Genomic DNA, 17318 nt, shown 5'->3' with positions numbered 1-17318 from the left:
AGGCTCACCTGTGTTTGGATAGTCATCCCTGTCTGTGGTCTGGATTTGTGTCCATGGTGACCAGTTGGGGAGTAGCACGTGGAGGTCGACATGACTGGATCCAAGAGTTCTGTGCTGTTTGGTGACGGCCGAGTCAGGTCTGGGCAAAGGGCTCCATCAAACACAAAATCAAAGCCATGCTGTGGGTTCAACTATCTGACCCATTAGGCAGGCTGTGGAGAGTCAGAAGATTTGAAACCGGAGCTTCCTGTGAAGGCTTAGCTCTCTGGGTAAGATGATGCTGATTCCTTTCAAAGGTGCTCAGACAGAATGGGCCTGACTGCACTTGCTGTTCCGACTTGTACACCCGGATGCAGTGACAACTTCCCCTGGTCAGCCCATCCTTGGGATAGGGACCCAGGCTGCCAGAAGTGTGTGGAACTGTCCTTTCCTCCCTAGAAGCTGGGATGTGACTTGGGTCCACTTGTATATTCTTATAGGGGCATCTTTCATGCTCCCATCAATGCCTGGGAGAGTTGCTATGTATTCCATCTTGGCTGCATCAAAATATTTGGCTTGAATCCGGAAAATTCCTGTTTATCTAGTTGCCTTTGGATTAGGGATCAAGTATGGATCATGTCCCTACATTGGCCTTCTTTCCCTCCAGATAATAATTTGTGGACATTATGCATGGGCTCCATAGCCAGTATCCACATACCCTGCCCTGTCCTTCCCTTTCAAGAGACCAAGCCATCCATACTCCTTGCAGCTATGTTCTCTGCCTATGCCGCAGCTGCCTGTAGAAATCCCTCCTCACCCGCTGAGCTCCATCACTGGGCTTTTGCAACCCTGGCTCAGGTCAAATGCAACTCTTAATGCTTAATAAAGGCTCTCTCCACTCCATCCTCACACCTCGACATCTAACTATCTGATGATCAACATTTTGTTCAGGGTTTGAGTCAAACCCCAAAGCCAGAAAACCCACTCAGGACCACAGTGGGCAAGGTTTCTGACAAGCCGTGCAAGGATACACAGGGAAAGGAAACCATTCAGGTTTCATGGTTCAAAGCAACAGAAACAGACTGGGTGGCACAGATCTTGCAGGAAGATTAGAAAAGGAGGCTCAGAAAAGCGTCAGAAGGGTCAGAAGCATGGGCAGTCAGAACCACAGGCCAGATTCTGCAGGGAGCTAGGAGGGTGGTGGCACCTCGGCTGTCCCTGCTGGACATGGGAAGCTTTAGCTCACCCTCCCACCCCAGGGGTCCTGGAAATCGATGCTACTGTAGCCACAGCCACAATGACCAGCGTGACACTTCATGGTCAGTGGTGGAGTGTGTGTGTGTGTGTGTGTGCACATGCACGCCTACAAATGCATAAGCTACTGAACCCAAATTTAAAACATACTAGGTTAAGCCAAGTTGGTGTTGTAATTTCCGGGAGAGACAACGAAGCAACTCTCTGCCTCATTGCTCTCTGGAGTAGAAGGAGGGCTCTTCTTTATATAGAGAATCTTATTACGGGTTAGACTCCAAGTGCAGATCCCAATGCTATGCAGTCAAACAAACCGACAAGTCAAAAAAAATGACAAATATGCACTACGACCAAATAGGGCCATGTTGAATATGGTATCGCGGGCGTGGACTCACTCAGAAGACAGCATCTGGTGTGGATTAACTAGATTCTGGTCCCTGCTTCTATTCCAGTCATTTCTGTTGCTATTGTCTCATAGCCTGGGACGAGGAAGGATGACAGATATCTCAGACAGCAGGCTAAAAATTTTAAAATATCTTGGGAGACAGTATCAATGACCCAAGTCTCACAATAAGCAATGTAACAGAGGTAACAATAGCATGCCTGATGTTAAGCCTTTTTATATATTAATATTTGTGTATTATATGCTTTATATATTAATACCATTTAATATCCAAATTGCCCTATAAGGCAGGGAATATTAACCCAGGGTTACAGCTAGGGAAATTGAAAGAGACATAGTGACCTTTGCAGCTGGAGGTGGCCACGCGGAGCGAGGCAGTCTGACTTCAGAGTCGGCGCCACCACAACTAAAAGTGCCTTATCATGTCTTCGCTGCACAGGGACAGGTGGGGAAATGTGACTTAACAGCAGCACATAAGGAAAAACAAATAAACAAATAAACTGTGGAGCATAAGTCCTCTGGGTGATGTGGCTGGCAATAAAAGCTAATGTAATGTAGCCTTGGGCTGCAATAAAAGAAGTGTGTAGAAGGGAGTTGATAGACCGGAGTCTAGCTGCCTAGATTTCTGTCTCCAGCCGTTCCCTCTGAGGGGAGCTGGAGCAAGAATGAATGGGGTGTTCACTATGGAGGTGTTATACTGGGGAGAAGGCATCCTGGCAGCTAACTTAAATGTGGAACAATTGCATCAAGGAATTCCATCTTTGGGGAGACAAGGTTTGGTTCAATCTGAGAAGTATTTCTTACAGTGAAAACTGCCAGTGTCTCATGGTTTAATCAAAGGGGAATGAGCTCCCTTTCACCTGAGATGCCCTAGTCCTCACCAGCACACAGTGACCATGACTTGAACAGCTGGCAGGGCTGTGCATTGCCCTGGGTGGCCCTTGGGTGCCCACCCTCCAACCCAGAAGGCAATTCTTTCATTCCATCCTTAGTTGCTGAAGCAGATATGATGTGTCCTTCCTGCGGCCTGTTTATTCACACTTCCTCTGAAGTATTCACTGTACCGAGCCCTGATTTTTCTTGGACCTGGTACATTCTTGACGTTGATATCATGAGCCCTCTGAAGGAAGGCTTTATGATTTGACTATTTCTGTGTGCCCAAGCCAGGGCCTTTTATTAAATTAGGTGACAAAGTAAGACTTTTGAAATGGATCTCAAACCAAACCCTAACAGAGAACATTGAGAAGACCTGGGGAAAGCCAGGTGAGGACACTGTATTTACCATGTTACCTATGGAGACTTGGAAGAAGGTATCAGTGGCAGGTGACTAGAAAGCTGGACAGAGCTGAAGGCCAGGATCAAATGGCATGTTGTGCAATATTATCAAATAATGTATCAAATGACACCAAAAATGCTAACTTACAGATAATAGATATTCATTCATCATCAGAAAATCTCGGGCAAGGTCTCACAACTTAACTGTCCAAAGATATAACGGGTTGAGTGTTGAGCTGATGATGTGCTTAAGTAAGAATCAGATCATGTGCATATTCATTAAAAGAAAAAACACTGGGGCCTCCCTGCTGGTGCTAGGGGTTAAGTCTCAGCATTATGAAGCTATCCGCAGCCACTGAAACATGAGTTCGATCCCTGCCCAGGGAGCTAACCCACGTGGCACAGCAGACCTTTCCTGTCTCGCCTGCTGCTCCCCTCGGCAGTATATTTCAGTAGATCTACCTGTTCTGCTCCCCACTCTGTCTCTAGTGAATCCTCCCTCTCCACCCCACACCTCTGGCCTATACCCCAGTTCTTGTATGCCTAAATAAATAAAAATCTAAAAAAACACCTTTTGCATACGGACAGTGGAAAGATATGGAGTTAAGAGGCAAAACCCAGCTCTTGTTCCACCTGCCTCTGAGAACTCACTGTGTGATTTCAGGCAAGTGATGATTCCTCTCTAGATCCCAGGACCCTCATCTCTACACAAAGGTTGACTAGAATAGCTTATAATTTGGCGGAAGACTTCAGACATCTGATTCCTGAATGTTCTGCTTGGTAAATTGCATCATCTGACCCATCACAGGAAATAGCTAGTCCCGTCACTGTGCAGAGGTTACACTACCATAGGGGACCTGCCTTAAGATGCCACACGTCACAAGAGACAGTGACAAAATGAAGCCGAAAGAAGGGAAGAGATGAGGATGGAGAGGTTTGGGAATTATCTCATCAGATTAGTGGATACAGTGATTGAGCATCCTGACACAATGGTTAAGTCTGGAGTCTGGTGCCACGTTGGAATCTCAGCTTAGTCCACTACCAGCTGTGAAACACTGGTACATCTGGAGTTTTTTCCTCTGTAAAAAGCTGGTAACAATTTTAGCAGCTCACCAAGTCACTGTGGGTAAATCTCACATTATAAGAATGTTCTGAGCATAGTGCCTAAAACTAAGTACTCTATAAATGCTGGATTTTGACTATTATCTGATACTAATGTTGAAAATTTGTAGGTGTGTCAGGAGAAGGAAAAAGTGATGGGGAAAAGCTCAAGCAAAGTGTAACTTCCGAGAGAAAGTTACAAAAGAGGGGGTCATCCTTGTGTGATGGGAATTTTAATGAATGGAATTGATGAATCACCTTTCCTGTCATGTCTGCCTGGGAGGTAATGAGCAGGTCGTCATCAGGACATTGAAGAAGGTACAGGATTAATGGCAAACAGAAAATCTACAAAAAAGAGAGTTAAACCAGAAGCTCCTTTCATAGAAAAGATCTGGGATCATGTAGGGGTCCAAGTGGAGTGTAAATTCAGCTCTCTGGCCAGATGTCCTTCTCCTGAGACTTGGGGGGATCTGGGCTGGCACCGGGCATGACATGTAATAGAGAGTTACTGGGCAGGTGGAGTCAGAACAGGTTGGGAAACCCAGGTTTCCAGCCTTGTGAACTGGGGGCAAGTTCTGGGTACTTCTCCCCATCTGTAAGATGAAGGTGATCGTACTGTCCCTACTGGGGCTTGCATAAAATAAATAAGCTGGGCCTCCCTGGCGGCACAAGGGGTTAATAACAGTACTATGAAGCTATCTGCAGCCTCTGCAGCACTAGTTCAATCCCAGGCTGGCCAGGGAGCTACCCACATGGCGCAGCAGACCTCTCCTGACTCGCCCACTGCTCCTCTCAGCAGTGTATTTCAGTCATTTCGCCTGTTCTGATCCCCACTCCATCTCTGGTGAATCCTGTCACCCCCACCACCACCACCACCCCCACACCTCTGGCCTATACCCCAGCTCTTGTATGCATAAATAAATAAATCTTTAAAAAAATAAAATAAATGAGCTACCTACCAGGTACAGCATCTAGCACCTAGGGGGGGTCTCAGAAAGCTAGCTCTCTCCCCTTCCCTTCTCAGGGAGACACAGGCAGCTCTTTCTTTTCATTGTGAGGCGTGCTCCAAAGGGAATGTGGGCCTGGGGTAGGAACAGATGACACAAGAAGACTACAGATGGGACACAGCAGGACAACCTGGAAGGTCCAGGAGCCTTGGAATGCCCAGCCCGACTGTGATATTGAGTGTGAAAACAGTTGGAAAACCATTAAGGGCTGCATGAGGGTGAAAGTTCCTGTTATTTTTAACACTGTGCCAAATCACTATGCTTTTTGCCTGGGCCTGAGGACGACCACAGACAGGGTCAGGCTCCATCAGCTGTAGTCTTTGGCATGAGTCAAAACTGTCACCGTTCAACTCCCTTAAAATCCCAAAGTACTTTTGCCTGAAAAACAAACAGGAATATTCTTGAACCAGAGACGATTTATCAAGAGACTAATCATGGAAGCTGGTCCGGAATAGCAATGATCCCCTTGTAGAGGAAGGCAAACCTGTGATGAATATCTCAACATCACATGCTCAGCAAACTTTCCTAGTAAGGTCTTATTACTTCAGGGCAACTTAGCACAGCAACCCCTAGGTAGAAGCAATGGAGAAAATGCATAAGTAGGAAGGAGACAGACACTTTTCAAAAGCCATAATTATCTCTAAAATCTTGACTGTCTCTTGAATATTTTAAATGGCAGCGGGATGGATCACTTAAACTTATGAAATAGTTCCAGAAAGCGCAGGCACTAATAAACAATTCATCACTAGTTGGGAGAGGCTTCAGTTGCCAGCAATGCTCCGTGTAGGATTTGGGGCTAATAATTACAAGGCAGAACTGCTACCTGTAACCATGAGTCTATAAAACCCAGTCCCAGGTCTATTTCAGAGGACAAAAGGCCTCAACACTTACTGAGCAATTATCATGAACATGGCATTGCACCGTTTAAAATAAGATAAATTCACATTTTATCTTTTCAGCAATCTAGCACGTTGACATTATTATTAGCCCCATTTTTACAGATGAAGCATCTGAGCCTTGGAGCAGTTATGTAGTTTATTCTTAGGTACATACTCTGTGAGCTGCGGAGCAGGGATTGAGAAGAACAGAACTGCTGGGCAGGGTTGAATTCGGGTGGGTTAGGCGAGGTACCTTCCTTGGGCACGAAATATAAAGAGATGTGAAAAAAAATATAAAGAGATGTGAAAAAAAAAACCCTCAGTAATCAAGATAAATCATAATTTAATGCAATGTTTGAATAATCAAGATAATGACACAAATGTATGATGAGCTAAATATAAAAATTTTAAATAAAGACAGTATCTAACCCTGTTCTTGCAAGCCCTGGCCTCCCCTGCCTCCCCTCATGCCCACCCTGCTCCCTGGGCAACACTTCCTCCAAATCCTACCACTGCTCTGTAATAATGGAAATGTCCTGAGCATTCCAGGACATGATCATGGGTAAAATATCCCCAGAGCTCCATGGTGGGGTGGTGCAAAGTCATTTCACCTGATAGGTCTATCCCTACCATCAATGGGGCTTGTTCTGATTGAGAACAAAATTGCGTGGGCCTCCCTGGTGGCGCAAGGGGTTAAGCACAGCACTATGAAGCAGTCTGCTGCAGCCTCTGCAGCACAAGTTTGGTCCCCGGCTGGCCAGGGAGCTACCCACATGGCACAGCAGACTTCTTCTGTCTCACCTGCCATTCCCCTCAGCAGTGTATTTTGGTCAGTCTGCCTGTTCTGTTCCCCACTCTGTCTCTGGTGAATCCTCTCACCCCCTGCACCTCTGGCCTGTACCCTCAGCTCTTGTATGCATAGGTTGAGTCTTAAAAAAAAAAAAAAGAATACAAATGCTTGGACTACAGTCCCCTCCTCTTAAATTGTCCCAGTTTGCTCTCACTGGATGCAGAGGAACGAAGGCTGAAAAGAGATCTCCCCAGTGTCTTAAACTAAAACCAGGGAGGGGGGGCTCTACCACTGTGGATGCCACGTGACACTGAGGACAAAGTTGTACCTCCAAGCCATTTTCAAGAAAGCCCACTGGGGCCTCCCTGGTGGCGCAGCGGTTGAGCCCTGGGTTGCGAAGCTGCCTGCAGCCTCTGTAGCACCAGTTTGATCCCCGGCCGCTGGGCGAGGGTCCCACATGGCGCGCAGACCTCTCCTGCCGCCCGCTGCTCCCCTCAGCAGTGTATTTTGTAAGTCTGCCTATTCTGCTCTCCCCTCTGGCTCTGGTGAATTCTCTCACCCTCCCGCGCTTCTGACTGTACCCAGTGCTTGTATAAATAAATAAATCTTAAAAAAAAAAAAAAGAAAGAAAGACAGCCCACTGGGAGAAGTAGCCATAATTTGTGAAAATCATCCCAGGACAGAGGACCCTGTCTGATTTCTGGCAAGTGACCAAGTACATGGAGGAAGTGAAGGCTTTTCATCATCTTTCTCTTCACCTGCAACAAATGGGAAAATTCTAGGAAAAGACAGTATTTATTCACAATAACCTTTGAGGAGTACTCAGTGCTAAAGTGAGAGAATAAGATCCAGATCCAGCCACTTATTTTTGTCCTAATTTTTAAAAAAAATTAAATTTTTTTTTACATCATTTTTCATTTTTTGCACAATGTATGCATTTTCATCTTGGTTATAGTCCCCAAACAATTCCCACCACCCTTGTTTTGATCCTACCCTCTTCTCCCCTCCTTTTTTTTTTTTTTTTTTTTTTTTTTTTTAAAATAGAGGCATGTTTTATTTATTTATTTATTTGTTTGTTCGTTTGTTTTGTTTATACATGCACTGGGTACAGTCAGAAGCGCGGGAGGGTGAGAGAATTCACCAGAGCCAGAGCAGGGAGCAGAGCAGGCAGAGGGACCGAAGTACACTGCTGAGGGGAGCAGCGGGCGGCAGGAGAGGTCTGCGCGCCATGTGGGACCCTCCTCTGGTGGCCGGGGAGCAGCCAGGAATCGAACCGGCGCTGCAGAGGCTGCGGGCAGCTTCGCAACCCAGCGCTCAACCGCTGCGCCACCGGGGAGGCCCTCCCCTCCTTTTGACTATGGCCTGGAAAGCTGTTTATGCCAACTTTCTGCATTTGGCAGGTCACATGGTCGGGGGAGGGACACACACACACACACACACACACACACACACCAGTATTTGGCCTGACATCAAAAACAGCATTAATCCCTTTTTTTCCCCTCCCCTTTGCTCCTTTCCTCTCTTCTTCAACCACACACTCCTACCTCATTTAATACCCTGCTGTTTCAAATTCTCTGCTTGGGTAGAAACCTTGACCATTCAGACTAAGAAAATAATGCTTAATCTCAATAAGAAATCCAGCATTTAGCAACTGTCTGATGACTAATTAAGCCAAATAACAATGAAATTGTACCTCCAGTTCTAACAAACGTGCATTATTCATAAGCACTTAAAAGTGCCTTCATTTTTTTAAGTTAAATAAACTGTCCAGTGGTAAGGGAGCATCAGTTTACAAAACACTTTGTCTTACTTTTACCAAGAGCTACTTAATACTCTCTACCATAATCCATTTGCATTGATTCCTCCTTCTTCAACTACCTGTGAATTCCAACACACTCAGAGCCCTGAGGAACTGCACTGCTGATTCACCAGGGAGGCAGGCATTCAGTTAAAAAAAAAAAAAAAAAAAGACACAAATAAGTATCCACTTAAGATAGTACTTCTTTTTTCAATAGTGCTTTCCTCTTAATTATAATATAGCATGAGGCTTTTTTTCATTCTTCTGAACTTTCATAATGATACTATCAAACAGTAACAAATATAAATTTGTACAGTCTTAAATATGCAATTTAATCATAAGCAGTAATTTCCATATCACTGAAGATGAAAAAAGTGTCAGCTGATTAAACTCCAGTGCATGAGGACAGATCTTGAATTAAATCCTACTCTCCGTAAAGTTAGGGTTTGTACAGCAATATCAAGAGTGGTTTAAAGGTAGGAGGAAAGCATTTACTCTTATATTAAAACTCCAGGCCCCAAAGTGTTTACCAAAGCTCAAACTCAAATCGCATTTCTTTTGCAAATGAGAAATGGCTGGCAGTGGTCTTCCAAACCTCTTGAAAGAATAGCAGCGATATCAAAGCAGCCTCACTAATATTTCTCTTCTTTATTCATTCCCTTCCCCTGGCTCTTTCTGCAGAAAATCTCCCCTGATCGCTGCCTCAGTGAGAACTGACCTTGTTTATGGCACAGTCCCGCCCCCACCCACCTTCTGCTCAGTCTCAGGTTCCAAGATTTTCTAACTTTCGAGTAAACTCCAGGGTGGGAAGAGGCTGAAGGTAACGGGATTCGCCGTCTAGAAAGATGATAATCCTGACAAACTGCTCGAGCAGTAGCCTGAACCAGAGCTAGATTGAATTCGGTCTCTCCTGAGAGGGCCAGACAAGGCTGGTGGTAACAAAACCGCTTTTCATGGTGCCCTCAAAAGCAGATGGGCCCCATGCAGAAAGTTGGAGAAGGGCGCTATTGCCCTCTAGTGGCCATAAATGCAATCTTCCACGAAGAAGAGCCCATTTCCAGAGATGCACAAGGCTCTCAATGTCAGGGTAAAATTATAGCAGAAAGATGTCTAATTATCCTCCTCGAGTGTTTTCTTTAGTCCTTCCTGCTCATTGAGGAGGCTGTGGATGGCTACCGCAGTCACCCTGATGGAAAATCTGGTTCTTACTCCTACTGGGGCACCCGAATATGTCCAACTTTCTATAGCTTTATTTTTGTTCTTTCTGCCAGACCTGTTGATGTTTCCTCCCCAGTCACACATTTATAAAGATCAAAGACCTTTACATATCTTTGTAAAGGCGGTGATTTTGGAGTGCAAAGGCTGACAAATCAGTGCTTGGTAAATCTAGAAAGGGGTTACCTGACAACGCCTTGTGGAACAATGACTGGATTTCAGAGGGGGGAGGGGACACCCCAAACACATTTTGATCCCTTAAATCATTAGCGGGAGAATTTACACAATGCTTGGATTTTCTAGGGGGGAAAGAAAAGATAGGCATTCATAGTTACTGTGCAAGTTTGGCAGCTCAAAAAGAAAGAAAGAAAAAAAAGGATTGCTACCTACTTTCAAACTCTGTAGACCACTATTTTGTCATTATTATTTAATCTATGATCATAGCAAAAAAGATCAATGAAGATTAACAAAATGAATGACCAGGCTTCTCAAACATCTGCTTACCTAAATGTATTGAAAATGAAGGAAGACTAAAATCAGATTTTCAGATCTTGTTTAGATGGTTCTGAAAATAGATTTAAATATCACAGATCAAAGTTTATGTGAACTGTCAACTTCATAAGTCACAGACATTCACAGGCAAGGTTCTGAGACGAACTATGCTCCTGGGAGTGGAGCTCTGGCATTGTAAATCAGGCCTTGAGGTCAAAGTCAAGGCGTTTCCCATACAAGGGTCCCCAAACCAGAATCTTTACAAAGCAGCCATGTAATTCTATTCAAAGTAGAAGAAAAACCATGAATTATGAAGACAAGTGCATTAAAGGAGCATGAAATTGATCCGTATTCTCCCAAATCATGGCCTGGCTCTCCAACTCTGCAGCCCCCACCCCCCCACCCCTTGCACAAATAAGCAAACAATCAAACACACATCCACAGCCACCACTGCCAAAAGGAAACATGAGTTCTGGGGCACAAAAAAATAGAGCTGTAACTTTTTTTTTTAAATTCTCAAATTAACAAAAGATTGCATCTTAATTGAAAATAGAATTTAGGTTTCTAGTAATTTTACTGTCTGGTGTTCTGATAAGAATGCTGAACATAATGAAAGTTCTGAAGTACTATCAAGATGGCCCACTGCTTCAATTAGAACTATTTTAAAAGCCTATTTTCTAGCAAGCGGTAAGTCCAGTTTGAGTACATCTACATGTCTGGACCTCAACAGATGATTCTATTTCAATCCTTCCAATGCATCTCTGCATTCTCAGCCAGGGGTGGGGTGGAGGATTTCATTTTTTTGTCTATTGGTTTTTGTTTTTTTTTTTTTCCCCAGACAATATGATAAAATGAGCAACTGATGCAGGCTCTAAAATTACAAAATGATAATAATAATCATTATTAATTAATAAAGCATGGATGCAAGATATTTTAATGTATCCATTTAACATGTTGCAAAAGCAAGATGTAAAGGTAATTCTCACTCAAGCAAAGTTCCCTGGCCTCGCGGTTGAAGAGTACTCACATTCCTTTGTACCGGGCAGGATTTCAGTTTTGCACAGAGGCTGGAATTCTAGGACCCACTGGCCAACTGCAAAACTTTGAGTCAGAGCTGGAGACACACACTTTAGTGACCAGGAGCTTTAGGGTCCCTCTGGTATTGGCCCCAATTTTGCCCCTTTGTTTTGCAACTTTTATCCCTTTGTTCTACTGGCAAAATAATAATAATAATAATAATAATAATAATAATAATAATAATAATAATAAGCTCCCTGCTGCTGGGGTTAGGCAGGGGCTACTTCTGGGTTCCAGGGTCTGCATCTCTTTACTTGTAGGAAAGATAATTCCAGAATTAACGAAAGGAAGGCAGCCCCTCTGTTCTCCTTTCTGTGAGGCTCTGGCGTGGAGTCCAAGCTGGCAAATGTGCTGATTGATGGTGGTGAATCCTCGCTCCTGAGAACACTTCTACAGCCCCATTCCCTGGAAAGCCAGACACCCCGCAAAACCATCGATGTCTGCTGCAAGCCCAAGTGATAAAGAAATTGATCCAGGTTCTTGCCAGATTAATTACCGTGGCTTCCCTGTGATTAAACCGAAAACTTACTGCCTCATATTATAACGATAGAAATGATAGGAAGAGGAAAACAAGGAAAGATTTCAGAGTCATCCGACTAAGATTTCTTTAGGAGGAGACGGGAGAGTAGACTTTAAACAAATCTATACCCTCCCGCAGCAGGGTTTCTGGAACAGACCTCCACCCCCTCCCCCTTAGGGACGACTCTCATCATGCAGGGATGGCATTATTAAATAATTAAAAGCTGTAATTTCTTAATAGCGGTGCGATAGCCCGTGAAATTCCTGCTGCATTATCAGCAAAAGCAACAGGGCTTTTCCCAGCATCTAGAAAACCCGGGAAAGGGTAGGGAGGCGTGAGAAGCCCCCACCCCGGCTCCCCAAAAGCAGGGCCTTGGCAAGAAAGGGTAAGAAAGCGCGACCCGGGGGCCTCTCCAACCCCACTTTCCTTGGGGACTCTTTTCTTCACAGCGCGAGGCGAGCCCTCACGCAGCTCCTCCCGGGTTCTGGGGCAAAGGGTTGCTCTCCTCGCCGCGCTCCCCATCTCGCCGGCTTCTCCGCGCTCGCCACCCCGGCACGCGTTCCGGGGCAAAGCTGAGGGAGGGAGGTCGTGCGTGCGGGTTGCTGGCGAGGCTTGGCGCGCTCCGGGAGGAGGAGGCGCAGGCTTCGGGGAAGGTTGTTGGTTCGCAAAGTTAAAGCGAGCCAGAGGCAGCCCGAGTCGGAGGCGCCCGCGGATCTACCCCTGGCTGGCGGGAGCTGACGGAAGCCCCCCCGGAACTCCCGAACGGACCCCGGCTGGAGGGTTGGAGCGCGCGCCGCAGTCAGCAGCCCCAGAGCCGCAGTCAGCGCACCCAAACCCACACTATAAAAGTGCGGGGCGATCGCCGACCCCAGCAGGATCCCTTCGCTTCCCCGGGGCTTCCCCGGCGGTCGCGCATGAAGGAGCCCCGGGGAGTGCTCGGCGGGGATCCGGGAGGAAGGGGTAGGAACCCTGCAGAGCGCGGTCACGTCGCCGCTTTCGGAGAGAGGCGCAGCGCGGGCGGGCGCGGCGCGGAAGGCGACTTTCCCCGGAGCCCAGACGAGGGGCCACTGGCGACCCCGGAGCGCAGCCCTGCAGCCTCCAGTCCCAGCCGGGGGGCTCCCCTCTCCCGCGGCCTCGGCGCAGACCCCGGAGGAGGCCGGAGCGGGCCAGGGAGGCTGGAGCGCACATCTGGCGCCTCTGCCCCCTGCGCTACACGCGCCCACAGCTGGCTCCCTTCTCCCCTCCTGATTTTTAAACAAATCTTCTCTCACCTCCTCCCTCCTCCCCCCACCCTTTTCTGCTTTGCATTAGAGAAACCTTCACGAGTCACATCTCCTCCTCCGAACCTTCTCCTCCAGAGATTCCCCCCACCAACCCCAACCCCGAGAAACCCCATTCGGGCGAGAAGGGGCTGGCGGCGCGCCTCACCTGGTGCCCCGGAGGGTGGGCGCGAGCTCCGGGCCGTCGGTCCCAGGAGCAGGGCGGGCGCAGCGGTGTCAGCCCCAGCCCCGGCCCCAGCCCGGGTCCCATTCACAAGTCGGCGGCGGCTGCGAGCGGCCCCCGCGGCATCTGCTCGCGACGCTCCCCTCGGCTGGCGGCGGCCGCGGAATGAGCTGCCGAGCGCGCTAGTGGCAGGAATGAGAAACCGGGGGGAGGTGGCGGGCGGGCGGGCGGGGGAGGGAGGCCGCCGCTGGGAGGGAAGTGAAGGGAAGGGCGGGGGGCGGAGAGGAGTCGAGGCTGCGAGACGCGGCGAGCTGGGCCTCGCGGAGGCTGCGGGGGCCGACCCGCCCCGGCCCCTCCCCTCGGGGGCCCCGGAGCTGCCAACCCCTGGATTCGGGGCCGCCCCTCCCGTCCCGGGTCGCAGCACTCCGGCTCCCTTGGGGCTCAGACAGAGTCTGGAGCGACCGAAGTTGGGCTCCAGAGACGTGCAGCCAATCAGGGAGGACGGAGGAGGGAAATTGGGGAGGGGTTGGGAGCCCCCTGTTTCCCCCTTAGCCCAAATCCGCTCCAGCTGGGCAGGCTGGGCCTTTGCCCGGGAGGCCTGGGTGGTGGGAAGGGGAGAAGCATCGTCTAAGTGGAGGAGGCGATCGGTCGGTCGGGATTTGGCCCTCCTCATTCTAGCACCCCACCTTCCGAAAATCCCTCCACGCTGGCGGCCTCTGCCGACCCCTCTCCCCCCGCCCCCCACCCCGCAGCACCCTGTCTCTGGCAAACTCTGCTTGGGGTGCAGCGGAAAAGCCTCGGGGAGAGAGACTTGGACTTGGCAAGAGCACGTCCCTGTCCTCGCCCACTCCCAGCTTTCCCCGTGGCCCCATCACCCAGGGCCGCCCGTACTGGGGGGAGGGGCGGCAGGAGCGCTCCGCCTGGAGCAGCCTGGGGTCCGTGTCCCCAAGGTGGCCCGGGTCCCCGCCTCCGACAGACAGCAGTGGGCCCCGCACGTAGCTTCACTTGTTGCCTCAGGCCCCTCCCGCACACTCGCTGCCACTCGTCGGAGAGTGCGGTCGGGCGGGAGGGGCGCAGCCCCCCTCTGTGCTCCCGTGCACCCCCAAGGAGCCCGGGCTCTCTCGCTGCCCTCGTGGAGCCTCGGGGAGACGAGACCGGCGGGGCCAGGGACTCTGGCCAGGGACTGGGCGGGGCGCTCGGATCCGGGGAGCGGCGCCGGGACCCGCGCACACGGCAGTTGGAAGGGTGGATGGGGCGCAACTGGTCCGGGGTGGGAGGGGGGATCCCCGACCTAGGACAACTTTCCAGGGTGGAGGCGGCGATCACAGAAGAGGAGGGGGGACTGCGAAGCAGCACGCGGGCGAAGGGTGAAAAGGAATCCTCGGGCGGGACCGGGGTGAGGATGGAAAGCAGGGAGGAGCCCGCGGAGGTGGGTGCGCCGGGCGCGGAGGGGAAGCCGAGGCGAGAAGGGAGCAGCGGGGCCGGGAAGTTAACGGAAAAGGAGGAGGCCGAGGAAGGACGAGAGAGGGAGCAGGGAACACGAGCCGAGCGCCGCGAGCGGAAAAGCCGGCGGCCCCGCGCCGCCCCGGGGCTCCACGCCTCCTGCCCGCGCCCCGCGAGCGCGCGCACCCCCGGGCGAGCCGGGGCGATCCGGGTACCACACCCGCCCCCTCCGCGCCGCGCGCCGCCCGCCCGCCCCGACCCGGCGCGGGGAACGCCCGGCGCGCTCCTCCGTGGCCCGCGGGGCCTGCGCGCCGCCCGTGCCTCGGCGGGGACAGGGGGCGCTCAGTCTCCAGGCGCGCAGGCCCCTCGCTTCTGCGCCCCCGCCGCGCGGCTCCGAAGGGCCAGGCCTCGGGCACCAAGTGCCTCCGACGCCGCCTCCCGCGCGCCCGCCGCGCGCGAGGAACTCGGGAGCCGACGGGCGAGCGCTTCCCGGGGCGCTGCGGGCCGCGTCTGCCGCCACAGGTTGGTCAGGGACCCCGAACCCCTTCCACACGCCACCGCCTTGCTTCCTCTCTCAACCCCCGGGGCCTTTCTTTTCACCGGCCACCTCAGGCTGCTGAAAGCCCCAAAACTTGGAGTCTGTCCCAGAGCGCTACCCCCACTCCCCACAGGCTAAAGGGGCACAGTGTTGGGGTGATGGGGTGCACCGGCCTTGCTGTTGTAGTTTATGAACGGAATTGCACAGGGGAGAAAGTGGACACGCTCCCTCACGCTCCCTCATGCTCCCTCACAGATGCTCGAAGTTTGCTCCGGTTTGGCTGCTATTGTCTGAATTGCTTTTATACCTTTATACCCAGAGTATCTGTGACCTGCAGATGAGCCTTAAGAGAAAATTTTTGCCAGGCAGTTTTAGAAAGAGAAAAAAATGCAGAGGAAAAAAAAAAAAAGTCTTCTAGTTTTTATGGAAAGATAACCATACTTCATCCTTTCCACCTGAGCTGTCGCCCTCCAGTTATGTACACACCAAGATGTGAGGGTCACTCACACCAAGATGTCGGTGTGAGTTAGGACATTGAGACATGAGGAAAACTTCAGTTAATTCCATTTGGGAGGCCCATTTGAAGATGAGCCTTCTTCCATGTAGTCTGACATTAACTGGAATTTGGCCTCTGTTTTGTGACCAGAATCCATCAGATGACAACAGCTTGGCTTCTCCCCCACCCCCAGAGGTCACCCCTTTCATGAATGGTGACTTTAGTGGATTTTTAAAAGTTAGCTAAAAATTGCTTGGTAGATTTCCGCTGACATGGTGTCTAAATGCAGTGGAATCAGGGTGAGCAACTGTCAGTATTCCTTTGCACAACCCAAGAGAACTGAAACACACATGTCACACAGAGACATCACCCTAATGTTCAAAGCAGCACTGTTCATAATACACCAAATCCAGAAACAGGCCAGGATCATGGAGAAACCCAATATGGTATGTCCAGATGTTATAGAGCAACCCCGATATTAAACGGGTTCCTGGCTGTGGGTCCTCACCCGCGCGCTTTAAAGGGACTTATGAATACTCTACTACAGACACACGCAAAAGGGTTAATAAAAGGTTTATTTACAAGAGAAGAAGAAATAAGGAAAATGTACAACTCAGGGAGAAAATAGGGAAATAAAGTCTTTAATGCGTCCTACCCGATCCGACGACCTGGAAACTCAAAGTCACTCTCAGAGCTGGCCAGATGCTGCGAGCTGGTTGAGAGCCCAAAAATGGAGAGCCCCCAAAGCCCACATGTCTGCCTTTTTGTATCCACCTGGCTGCTTAACCCCACCCTCAGGTCCCAGCCACCTTCCCTTTGGTGGTGATGGGATTTGGAGTTCCCAGTGTCTTTGGCTTTGACCTGGGGTGGGGGTGGAGTCCACAAAGCCTATATGGAATTGGCTTTGGGACATCCTTTTCCCCCTAACACAGATAGTGAAATAGTATTCAGCATGCAAAAGAAAAAAAATACTGATGCATGTTACATCATGAATGAACCTTAAAAACATGGTAAAGGCCAGAGGCAAAGTCAAATCTTCTGTGAGTTGATTTACATAAATAGTTCAGAAAAGGCAAATTTGTAAAGACAGGAAGAAGCTCAGTGGTTGTCCTGGCTGAGGGTCTGAATAGGAATTGACCAAAAATGGGTAAAAGGCAACTTTGTCAGGTGATGAAAATACCCAAAAATTAGATAATGATGATGGTTTCCCAAATTTCTACCAAAAAATCACTGTAGCCATAAAAAGTTTAAAAGCATTGCTTTTATACCTTTAGACCCAGAGTATCTGTGACCTGCAGATGAGCCTTAAGAGAAAATTTTTGCCAGGCAGTTTTAGAGAGAGAAAAAAAATGCAGAGGAAAAAAAAAAAGAGTCTTCTAGTTTTTATGGAAAGATAACCATACTTCTATTCAGCAAGTTCTATTTTGGCGACTGCTTCTAAGTGTTAAAGCAAGTTAATTCCCCCTTTCAGTCTTCTAAGTGATTAATTCCTGGGAACTAGAGTTAGGCATTCCAGTTCGTGACATTTTAAACACACCTACACATAGACACAGTACAAAGTGCACATTTCAGAGGGGACTTTTTTTTTTATGACTATGTTAGGATCTGTCTT

This window comes from Talpa europaea (genome assembly GCF_964194135.1).
Source record: "Talpa europaea genome assembly, chromosome: 16".
In the NCBI taxonomy this organism is placed as follows: Eukaryota; Metazoa; Chordata; class Mammalia; order Eulipotyphla; family Talpidae; genus Talpa; species Talpa europaea.
The sequence above is the reverse complement of the archived record's forward strand: the minus strand, read 5'-3'. Positions refer to the sequence as shown.